Genomic DNA, 13259 nt, shown 5'->3' on the forward strand with positions numbered 1-13259 from the left:
TGGTGTTTAATTCCAAGGCATCTAGAAGCATATTGGTGGTATAATATTGTTAGATATTTTGTGTGAGCCTACATATGCAATTAATCACATATTATAAACTATCTAAGGTACAAGCCCATTTAAAGTGATCTTATGTGGTTGGGTCATATGACATATCATAGAGTCTGATTATAATAATGCGTAGATACCTAATGTGCGCTCATATATCAATTTTTGATTTTATGATAAGCTGAATTGAAAAGAAGACAATGTGTCAGTTACAAATGGGTCATAGTCCTCAAAACCATATATAGTGATAGTTTTTTTTCCCTCCCCCATCAAGAAAGAGACCATTCCTCTCTCATTTGGATTAAAAAAGAAGAAAAAGCTACTAATAGAGGTTTTGGAAGATCAAAACCCTGTTAAGATCTACCGGCACAATGATGGATTCATATATACTTTCACAATATACTTTATTTTAGTTTTTTTTAATGATTTAGCATGATCAAATAAAAGATAAATAAGGATTATTTCTCTAAGTTTTCCAACAATTGGTATCAAAACCCTTGTTCTTGTTGAATCATTGAGATATTCATGATTTCTTATTACATGAGAACCCTTTTGTTTAGTGCATATAAGGATTCAGTTTTGTCTTGGCTTTGGATCGCTGAAATCTCATCGGATTTGGCCTCCTCCATGACTGGAGGCATTAGGGACTGTTAAACAAAAAAAAATTAACAATGCCGAGCCGACAGTGCTTTTGGAGGGTAGAGGGATTGGCGACTGGACAATGTCGGGCAGCTTGCCGAACCCCGTCCAGCTCTGCGTAGGCACCATCGGGTGCCTGCACAGGAAAGAGAAGGAGAGGGAGGGCCAGATGACCCTCCCCGATTACTCACCGGGGATAAAAGGGGCCCGACAATCCCCTCCTTCTTTCGACAATAGGTAAGATCAACAAAAGCGTATACATCATTGGGTGCCTACACAGTAAGGAGGTAGAGGAGGGCCGGACAACCCTTCTCGATGCATCCCCGACAATAGGAGGGTCAGATGACCCTCGTCAGGTATCCCTTGCCGGATGTCGTGACGACGTCCGATGATGGTTGGCTGGGGTCGACCAATTGCCCCTGCCACCGTCGGGCGGTTAGGACCCGGTGGCAAGAGGCTAGGTCTGGTCTCCGCCTAATCCTGATTCTGTCAGGGTCGTGCGGGGTCAGACCCGAGTTGGGTCTAGTCTGACCCGACCCACTGGGCCTGCTTGCCCTTCCCCTTGTAACCGAGTATGTGGGACTCGGGTCGGGTCACCCGACCTGCTGGGCTCACCCCCCCCCTCTTATTTTAAGATATTCAGTCAGATTTTGATCGGATCTAGTAGGACCCGATTCGTCAACTTTAGACCTATGCCCTTTAAGGCATGAGTTTTGGATCCAGAAAGGTATTTTTCTGGATACAAACCATTAGGTTTGCCATTTTGAGGGCTTGTAAAGGTTGTTTTGGATCATTTTACTGGATTGACTTCGGATATTTTGACCCAATTTGGATATGACTATTTGAATTATAGATTTATGTATTTTTATACATACATATGCATGCAAATACATATAAAATTTAAACTTTAATATTTTTCTTTGGTATATATGTATAATATTCTAAAATGAGTTGATTGAAATAACTTGTTACCAACATGTGGATATGTATATTTATTGCGAGCTTGTTGTGGTGTATTTTTTTGTTCTTGATTCAGTAAATGCGTCTGCTTCTACAATATCTATAAACATCAATTCAATTCCTATTTTGAATGACACAAAGTTTAAAAATTAGAAAGAGAATGTTATGATTGTTCTCGGGTGTATGAATTTGGATCTTGCACTTCGAGAGAATCAACCACCTTCTCTCATAAATAAGAGTTCTGCTGAGGATAAAAAAAACTATAAGAAGTGGGATCGATCCAATCGCATTAGTCTTATGATCATGAAACGTGTAATTTTGGAAACTTTCAGGGGCGCTATCTCTGAAGAGGTTAATGCTAAGAAGTTCCTTGAGGAAATTAAGAAACGTTTTGCTAAAAATGAAAAAGCTGAGACAAGCATTCTCTTTGCGAGTCTTGTTTCAATGATGTATAAAGGAAAAGGAAACATGAGGGAGTACATTATGAAAATATCTTATCTTGCTTCAAAATTAAAGGTACTAAAGTTAGAGTTGTCTGAGAACTTACTTGTGCATCTAGTTTTGATATCTCTTCCTGCACAATACAATCAATTTAAGGTTAGTTATAACTGCCAAAAGGATAAATGAACTCTAAATGAGCTCGTTTTCCATTATGTGCAAGAAGATGAATGGTTAAAGCAAGAAAAGACTAAAAGTGCTCACTTGGCAACTACCTCTAATGACAAGTATAAGAAAAAAAGAGAGTAAAAAAGCCGCAGTAGACCCTCCATCACAAAAGCAATAGAAGAAACATCAGGATGGGAAGTTTAGTTGTTTCTTTTGCAAGAACGAGGGTCACATGAAAAAGGATTGCATAAAATATCATACTTGTCATGAAAAGAAATGTACTCTCTTTACTTTGGTTTGTTCTGAGGTTAATTTAACTTCTGTACTCAAGTATACTTGGTTGATGAATTATGGTGCTACTACTCACATAAGTGTGTCTATGCAGGGTTGCCTAAGTTGTTGAAAAGATTTATCTATATGGGTGATGGCAAATCAATTCAAGTTGATACAATAGAGACTTTTAGGTTATTACTAAAGACTGATTGTTATTTAGATTTGAAAGAAACATACGTTGTACCATCATTTAGACATAATTTGGTTTTTATTTCCGTGTTGGACAAATTTAGTTATTCTTGTTTATTTGAAAATAGTAGTTTAAGTTGTTTCTCGATTTAAATCTTATTGAAACTTATTCTTTATCTATGGTTGATAACCTATATTTGCTTGATACTATTGCCTTGTATAATAAAACCCTGTATGAAAGTTCACATGGTACAAAACATAAATTAGCCAATGAGAATTATGCTATATTGTGACACAACCGCTTGGGTCACATTTCTAAAAAAAGAATAGAAAAACTTGTTGCAAGTGAAATTCTTGATTCTCTCAATTTCATTGACTTTCATGTTTGTGTTAAGTGCATAAAAGAGAAACAAACAAATATAAAGAAATTGTGTGCCAACAAAAATACAGATGTCTTAGAACTCATTCATATGGATATTTGTGGGTCATTCTCTACAGCTTCCTGGAATGATCAACAATATTTTATTACATTCATAGATAACTATTAACGTTATGTCTACTTATATTTGATTCATGAAAAGTCTCAGTCACTGGATGTGTTTAAATCATATAAGGCTGAAGTTGAAACTCAACTTGGCAAAATGATTAAAGCCGTCACATCTGACCGTGGTGGTGAATATTATAGTAGATATGATGGATCAGGTGAACAATGTCCAGAGCCATATGCTAAATTCCTAGAGAAATGCAGTTTCGTTCCACAGTAAACCATCCCAGGCAGTTCTAGCATGAATGGTGTTGCTGAGAGACAAAACAAGACTTTAAAACACATGGTAAGAAGTATGATTTGTTATTCTACTTTACTAGAATCTCTTTGGAGAGAGGCTCTAAAGACTGCAGCTTATATACTGAACAAAGTACCAACTAAAGTAGTAACCAAAGTTCCATATAAACTGTGGACATACAAGAGACCTAGTATGAAACATTTTCATATTTAGAGATGTCTAGTTGAGGCAAGACTATATAAACCATATGAAAGGAAACTAAACGCAAGAACAATTAGCTACTATTTTGTTGGATATTTTGAAAGATCCAGGGGTTATAAATTTTATGACCTTGTGATAAGTCCTTTTTTAAGATGGAAAATGCTTGGTTCTTTGAGGATATTGAGTTTGAGGGAGGTGATAAGGTAAAAGACATTGCTTTTGAAGACAAATTTGTTTCTCTTCCTACATTTGTTGTTAATAATGGTCAGATTTCAATTTCTGACATTGTTCAAATAAATCCCAAACAATGCAATGTTCAAGATCTCCTTATCCGAAATCAAGAGTTTACACTTGAAGAACAAACTCAACAACCTCAAGAAACTTAAGAACAAGTGTTATTGAGGAAATCTACTAGAGAGAGGAGAAGAGCAATTTTAAATGATTATATTATTTTTTTCAAAAAACATGAGAGTGCCACTGGCTTAAGGGAAGACAATCCAATCAACTTTCATCAAATTATATAGAGTTCTAACTCTGAAAAGTGGATCGATGTCATGCATGAAGAGTTTAAATTCATAAAAGACAATGACGTATGAGATCTTGTCCCATTACCTGAAGGTGCGAAACCCATTGGTTGCAAACATATATTTAAAACCAAGAGAGATTCGAAGGGTGATATTCTAAAACCTGTAAAATTTTAGTAATTATCAAAATAAATGTTAAAATTCTTTAAAATGAATACGATAGTATGATATAGATTTGATCCAAATGGATCTTGAATCCGAATAAGATCAAATAAATCCAGTAATTAGATTCAGATCTTTGATGGATCCGAAATCCAATTTGAATTCAATTGGATCTCAATGGATCCAAAAACGATCGAATCTCAATCAAGATCCAAAAATCTAGTTAGAGAGTTCAGAAGATCTAAAGTATATTTTAGACCCAACTCGGATTTGAGATCCGAATCCCAACCCGATTGCAATTGGATCATGATGGATCCAAATATCTTGTGATCCTTATTCAAGGCCCTGAAAGCAATTAATGAAAATTTGTAGGTGTGTAAGAGGAGTCAGGAGAATCCACTTGGAAACAGTGAAGCCCGTTAAAGGGAAGTGTCAAACGAAAGCTTATATGAATTAATTTTGCCAAAACAAACAACAAGAGAGAGTGTGGTGTAGTGGTGAGGCTTGTTACCTCTTGAGGATTTGATGCAGGATCAAATCTCACCATGCTCACATACACGTTTTTGAGAAAAACATGTTCTCTTTTTGATGAAAATGCATAGAGGCTTAGACGTGCATAAATAGTTTAACAGATACACTAATTGCAATGAAATAAAACTTAGTGCAGCGGTGGGGTTCGTTTCCCCTTTGGGGACCGACCTTGGATTGAAACCTCCCGTGCACATGGCTTTTTAGCACTTTGGCATTTCGAACTTTAAAAAAAAAATGAGAGCTAAAGCTCCTATGTTTTTGCTAAATCAAAAGGTAGGCGGTAACGTGAGGAGTTACCACTTTTCAAAAGAATCTTCAAGAAGCTAAAATTTCTCCCCCTTTTCCACCATTTTAGGGGAGCCCTCACCACAAGAGTAGGAAGGGTACCACAAAAGAAAAGAAAAGTGGTTGAAAAATCAAATGCTCCATTAAAAGGGAAGGGCAACATAGGAAACATGAGTAAGAATTTTAGAAAAAAAAGGGAAATCGTGCATGGGTTGAACGATTTCCAACTTTCTTTCAAATTTTTTTGAAAGACCTAATTAAGTGGAGTTGAAATAGGGAAGGAGCCTTCTTAGAAAATCGTGAACCATGATTTGCTCCCTCATCCTCTCTTCTCTCTTATCCCTCTCTCTTCTCTCTTATCCCTCTCAAGAGCCACCATCAGACTCTCTCTCACATTAGGAGAAGCTCCAACCAGAGATTTAAGGAAAACCCCAAAGCAAGCAAGCAGTACCGGTTTTTGTCAAGGCACAGTTCATCGAATTAAGGTAAGGGGTATCATACCTATATGCATGTGTTCGGTGCCATGTAGTACAAGTAGGCTGTAATACTTTTTGAATATATGTGTGATGACATCCATTTCGGTTGTGGTCTTAACCATGGCTGACGAGAACTCGTGTCCAACCTTGAGAGTGGATGTATTGTCTTTATTGACACACATATAAAAAATATAATAATAATAATAATAATAATAATAATAATAATAATAATAATAATAATAATAATTTAAAGCATAGGAAGGTCCATGTGCTGAGATGAATGTGCAGATCCAAGAGGAATCGTGGATCTGCATATTCAAGAGATCGTGATTGATTTCTGTAAGAGGTCGATTCAAATACCCTGGTGAAATCAGCATCCTTGTTCAGGTCAGAATTCTTTATGCATCCACCTACATGTTCGAAATATGATATGCCTAGTTGTGTAGGTCTGATCAGGTGGCCATAGGTTAACCTAGATTTGCCATACCACAACATGCTTATGTAGATCATATCATAAATCAGCCTATGGATATACAATTTGATTTTCTCTCATACATGGACATCTATAATGAAGCATGTAAATAGTTGTTTATTCAAATTATACACTCGTATGTTTATATAGCTCTAAGCACACGGTAGAATATTCATATAGATCTGATCATGAACCAGTGAATGTGTGTAAGGTTTAAGTTTCATGCATATACGTTTAACCTCAAGCATGTAAAAGTCTGGTTATTCCTGTAGATCTAATCATATAGTTGTGTGTTCATATATAATTAATTACACAGTAGTAAATTCCTGTTGATAGGTTCATAAAATAATATATTTGTCGATGCCTATAAATTCTGCAAATGCAGAGCCATGCATATATGAATATGCGAATAGATATGTGAATCGAGTTTCATTATAATTCTCATGTATAGCTATCTCTATACAAAAGTCAGCATTTTAGATAAATCAGGTTATTTTTGTGTATGCGAATGTATATTTATTCATGAGACCATATCTTATTTGGATGTCCTGAGGAACTCTGACTTTAAGAAATCCATTAAATTTATCATTTCTGACTTGTAAAATTTCAAGGCAAGATTTTAATTCACCTAAATGTTATTGAGTTGGTGCTATCACCTGTAACTCGCCCAAATTATTTGACTGAGGGATAAAATAAAACAATTCTGCTGTGGTTTAAAAAAAAATATTGTAAAATTTTTGGGTTAAATATTTGGGGTGTTACAGTTATGGTATCAGAGTATGACAAGAATATATGGTTTATGGCCTTTCAGCGACCCTGCAAGAGCTTTGTAGGTATATAGTATTTGAATTATGTTTTTATTGTTTGAAAAAATTGATTTATTGCATAAAAATTGAGAACCTAGATATATTGCTAGGAACATCATTCGATATATGTTATGATCAAGATGGGCGAGAGACTTATGTTATGTTGTTTGTTTGAGTAGATGGCTTGGGAAGTTAGGTGTGACAATCTCTTGGATTCACTGAACAACCTAACTAAGGTTGTGATACAACAAGCAACCAAAGTGCTAAGTCAGAATGAAGGACGAAAAATCTTTAGAGAGTGAACTAGAATAAAAATATAATCTGAGATTTTTTTTTCTATTTATGTTCTTTGAAAATAAAGGTGAATGTTTTGGAATTGAATTTCAATTGGATGATTATAAGTCTTAGCACTTAGGTTTGACTAATTTAAGTTCTTAAAATCTTACACATAGATATACAAGTTTTGTTGGATGTAGACTTCACTAAAAAAAAAAAACTGATCCTGAATCCAACAATAGACTTTAATTGAATCCTATTAGTGAGATAGGATCTGACGAATCGAGATTAGATATGCGTTGAACACTGAATCATATCTGTGTCAATTGATATCTTTAGGTCATATATCACTTTCTATTAAATACAAGCTATGCCACTATGGATTCAAAAAGAGATTTTTATATATCCTGAATAGGACTCTACATACTCTAAATGAGACATGAGGTTCAAATTTTAATTTGTTTTGAAGTTTTCTTTTGGAATAATACACATACTACGGTCCATTGTATAGTGATAAGGATACCACAAAGATGAACATTATAAGATTTTGCATAAGGCATAAATGAGAACATTATTTATTAAAAAGGGACAGGCTTCTCTTCTCATAGTGTTATAACTAATAATGAAAATAATAATAATTAAAATAAAGCACATAGATTGGATCTTTGAAATTACTTGAGAGATTTCCATTGGATAACATACAAGGAAAAACCAAAATTTTAAAATACAAGAAAGATACTTCAGTCTAGTTGTTTAGTCCTTGTAACAAATTTTGAGGACAAAATTCTTTTTTAGAGGGAAATGATGTAAAACCTGCAAAATTTTGATAATTATTGAAATAAATAAATGTTAAAATTCTTTAAAATGAATACGATAGTATTATATGGATTTGATCCAAATGGATTTTGAATCCAAATAAGATCAAATGAATCCAGTAATTGGATTTAGTTAGGACAAGTGGATTTGGATCCTTGATAGATCCGAAATTCAATTTGAATTCAATTGGATCTCAATGGATCCAAATACAATCAAATCTCAATCAAGATCTAAAAATCTAGTTAGAGAGTTCAAAAGATCTAAAGTATATTTTAGACCCAACTCGGATTTGAGATCCAAATCCCAAACCGATTGCAATTGGATCCCTATGGATCCAAATATCTTGTGATCCTTATTAGAGGCCTTGAAAGTAATTAATAAAAATTTGTAGGTGTGTAAGAGGAGTCAGGATAATTCACTTGAAAATAGTGAAGCACGTTAAAGGAAAACGTCAAACGAAAGCTTATATGAATTAATTCCGCCAAAACAAACAAGAGAGAGTGTGGTGTAGTGGTGAAGATCGTTACCTCTTGGGGATTTGATGAAAGATCAAATCCCACCATGCTCACATACACGTTTTTGAGAAAAATATGTTCTTATTTTGATGAAAACGCATAGAGGCTTAGACGTGCATAAATAGTTTAACAGACACATGGCTTTTTAGCACTTTGGCATTTCAAACTTAAAAATAAAATAAAATAAGAGCTAAAGCTCCTACATTTTTGCTAAATCAAAAGGTAGGTGGTAACATGGGGAGTTACCACTTGCCAAAAGAATCTTCAAGGAGCTAAAATTCCACCATTTTAGGGGAGCCCTCACCACAAGAGTAGGAAGAGTACCACAAAAGAAAAGAAAAGTGGTTGAAAAATCAAATGCTTCATTAAAAGGGAAGGGCAACATAGGAAATGTGAGTAAGAATTTTAGAAAAAAAAGAGAAATCGTGCATGGGCTGGACGATTTCCACCTTTCTTTCAATTTTTTTGGAAAGACCTAATTTAGTGGAGTTGAAATAGGGGAGGAGCTTTCTTAGAAAGCTGTGAACCATGATTTGCTCCCTCATCCTCTCTTCTCTCTCTTCTCTCTTATCCCTCTTAAGAGCCACCATCAGACTCTCTCTCACGTTGGGAGAAGCTCTAGCCAGAGATCTATGGAAAACCCCAAAGCAAGCAGTACCAGTTTTTGTCAAGGCACGATTCGTCAAATTAAGGTAAGGGGTATCATACCTATATGCATGTGTTCGGTGCCATGTAGTACAAGTAGGCTGCAATACTTTTCGAATATATGTGTGATGACATCCATTTCGGTTGTGGTCTTAACCATGGCTGACAAGAACTCGTGTCCAACCTTGAGAGTGGGTATATTGTCTTTATTGACACACATATAAAAAAAATATAATAATAATAATAATAATAATAATAATAATAATAATAATAATAATAATAATAATAATACTAATAATACAAATTTAAAGCATAGGAAAGTCCATGTGCTGAGATGAATGTGCAAATCCAAGAGGAATCATGGATCTGCATATTCAAGAGATCATGAATGATTTTTGCAAGAGGTCGATCCAAATACCCAGGTGGAATCAACATCCTTGTGTAGGTAAGAATTCTTTTTGCATCCACCTATATGTTCTAAATATGGATATGCCTAGTTGTGCATGTCTGATTAGCTGGCCATAGGTTAACCTAGATCTGCCATACCACAACATGTTTCTGTAGATCATATCATAAATCAACCTGATGATATATAATTTAATTTTCTCTCATACATGGACATCAATAATGGAGCATGTAAATAGTTGTTTATTCATATTGTACAATCGTATGTTTATATAGCTCTATGCACACGGCAAAATATTCATATAGATCTGATCATGAACCAGTGAATGTGTGTAAGGTTTAAGTTTCATGCATATACATGTAACCTCAAGCATGTAAAGACCTGGTTATTCCTGTAGATCTAATCATATAGTTGTGTGTTCATATAGAATTAGTTACACAATAGTAAATTCCTATTGATAGGTTCATAAAACAATATATTTGTGGATGCTTATAAATTCTGCAAATGCAGAGGCGTGTATATATGAATATGCGAATAGATATGTGAATCTAGTTTCATTATAATTCTCATGTGTAGCTATCTCTATACAAAAGTCAGCATTTCAGATGAATCTGGTTATTTTTTTTATGCAAATGTATATTTATTCATGAGAGCATATCTTCTTTGGATGTCCTGAGGAACTCTGACTTTAAGAAATTCATTAAATTTATCATTTATGACTTGTAAAATTTCAAGGCAAGATTTTAATTCGACTAAATGTTATTGAGTTGGTGCTATCACTGGTAACCCGCCCAAATTATTTGACTGAAGGATATAATAAAATAATTTCGTTGTGGTTTAAAAAAAATTTTATTCCAAAATTTTTGGGTTGAATATTTGGGGCGTTACAGATATAGAAAGATATAAAGCTCGCCTTATTGCGAAAGAGTTTTCTCAAAGGGAAGGCATTGACTATACAAAGATTTTCTCTATAGTTTCTACGAAAGACTCTTTCAGAACAATGATGGCACTTGTGGCTTATTTTGATTTGAAACTACATAAGATGGATGTAAAGACTGTATTCTTTAATGGTGACATTGATGAGATAATATATATGATGCAACTAGAATATTTTGTCTCAAGCGATACAAAGAAAATGTTTTGTAAATTAAAGAAATTCATCTATGGATTCAAGCAGGCTTTCCGTCAATGATATCATAAATTTTATCAAGTTGTCCTCTCTTTTGGTTTTGAGATGAATGTGGTTGATGATTGCATATACCATAAATTCAATGGGGTAAATATGTTTTCCTTGTTTTATATATCGATGACATACTACTTGCTAGTAATGATATAGTCTTATTGCACGAAACCAAGAGATTTCTGACAAAGAAATTTAAAATGAAAGATCTTGGTGACACCTCTTTTTTATTAGGTATTCAAATATGTCGAGATCATTCTCGAGATATTCTTAAATTATCATAAAAGATCTATATCGAAAAGATTCTTGACAGATTTGGTATGAAGAATTGTAAACCAAGTAACACCCATATTGTTAAGGAAGACAAGTTTAGTGTCGTTCAGTGCCCCAAACACCAGTTTGAAGTAAAGAATATGAAAACGATTCTCTATGCATCAACTATAGGGTGTCTTATGTATGCTCAAGTGTGTACACGTTCGGATATTGCACACATTGTTGGGATGTTAGGTAGTTATTTGAGTAACCCATGAATGAATCATTGGAAAGCAGTCAAACGGGTTATGTGATACTTATAAAGAATAAAAGATTACATGCTTACATACAGGAAGTCATATTAGTTAGAGATCTTTGGGTATTCTGATTCTGACTTTGTCGGGTGCCAAAATAGTTATAAATCCACATCAAGTTATATTTATCTGTTAGCCAGAGGAGCTATCTCTTGGATGAGTGCTAAGCTGACACTCATTGTTTCTTCCACTATGACGACAGAGTTCATATCCTATTAGGAGAGATCCAATCATGAAATATGGTTGCACAATTTTGTCACTGGGCTGCGGATTTTGGATAACATTGAAAGACTATTAAAGTTGTTTTGTGACAATAAGTCGGCAGTACTATATTCCAACAACAACAAGAGCTCGTCAAAGTTGAAACATATAGACATCAAGTTTCTTGTTAAAGAAAATGTGCAGAATGGTCAAATATCTATTGAACATATTGGCACAAACTTCATGATTGCAGATCCACTTACCAAAGGTTTACCACCCAAGGTCTTTCACGAGTATACTGCTCGAATGAGTATTATATCATTTAATGATATGTTGGTTTAGTGGGAGTTTGTATTTGGATGTTCTAGAATAAAGATAATTTTTTTTTTACTGCAGTATAAGGTTCAGGTTCTAGTTTCACTCTATACTCGTTTATTGTGATCTCACTAAAGAATAAGGCAGGACCAGTTGAAAATAGGCATGTTCAGATTACATTACATGTAATTTTCATGCTTCACATCTATGCTTTATCTATGTTATTGGTTATGTCAATATATGTGATCATTGATGAGTCTATTTACGATGAATATAATGAAGATCACTTTGGTTCTATGTTGACATGATCAGTAGACCAGATTTTTAGACATGTCATTTGGTAAGATAATATTATTGAGCTGATAAAGTTATTGCATAATGCATGATTGTATAATGACATATGTAGCCTAAGTGGGAAATTGTTAGATATTTTGTGTGGGCCTGCATATATAATTAATCACTCATTATAAACTAAGGTATGAGCCCATTTAAAGTGATCTTATGCGGTTGGGTCATATGACATCTCATAGAGTATGGTTATAATAATGTGTAGATACCTAATGTGCATTCATATGTCAATTTTCGATTTTATGATGGGGTGAATTGGAAAGAAGACAATGTGACCGTTATAAATGGGTTATGATCCCCAAAACCATATATAGTGACCGTTTCTTTTCTCTCTCCCATCAAGAAAGAGACAATTTCTCTCTCATTTGGATTACAGAAGAAGGAAAAGCCATTAATAGAGATTTTGGAAGATCAAAACCCCATTAAGATCTACCGGCACAATGATGGATTCGGGTACGCTTTCGAACTTTGCTTTATTTTATTTTATTTTAATGATTTAGCATGAATAAATTAGGGATAAATAAAGATTATTTCCCTAAGTTTTTCAACAAATATAACTACTTGAAGCAATGTCAGGAGCTTGTGCTTGGGAAAATCTTGCGATACTTTGAAAATTTTGTTTTTTTTTCTTGAAAAATCTCTCATGAATTTCATAATATATAAAATATAAATGATATATGAACTTATGAAGGATATATACAAGTATAAATATAAATATAAACAATAGTAAACACCACAAACGTGAATTTAACATGGTAAAAATACCATGATAAAAATATAATATTTTCAAAAGAACTCGAATATCATATCGGCCTTTAGAAAGCCTAAGTCATTTTCAAATTATTGGTGATACTTGAGACATAGCTTGACACCTAGGTGAGCTCTAATGCGAGCCTTAGCTACTAAAACATGCTCTAAAGTTCACTTATGACTCGCCATCGTGGGTTGAGCACACCTGGCTATCCGGGGGTGTATACAAACGCTAAAGATGAAAGATGCCAAATCAAACCCCCGCACTTTCACGATATACTTTGCCA

The sequence above is a fragment of the Nuphar pumila genome, chromosome 2 (genome assembly GCF_984573655.1).
Source record: "Nuphar pumila chromosome 2, dmNupPumi1.hap1.1, whole genome shotgun sequence".
NCBI lineage: Eukaryota > Viridiplantae > Streptophyta > Magnoliopsida > Nymphaeales > Nymphaeaceae > Nuphar > Nuphar pumila.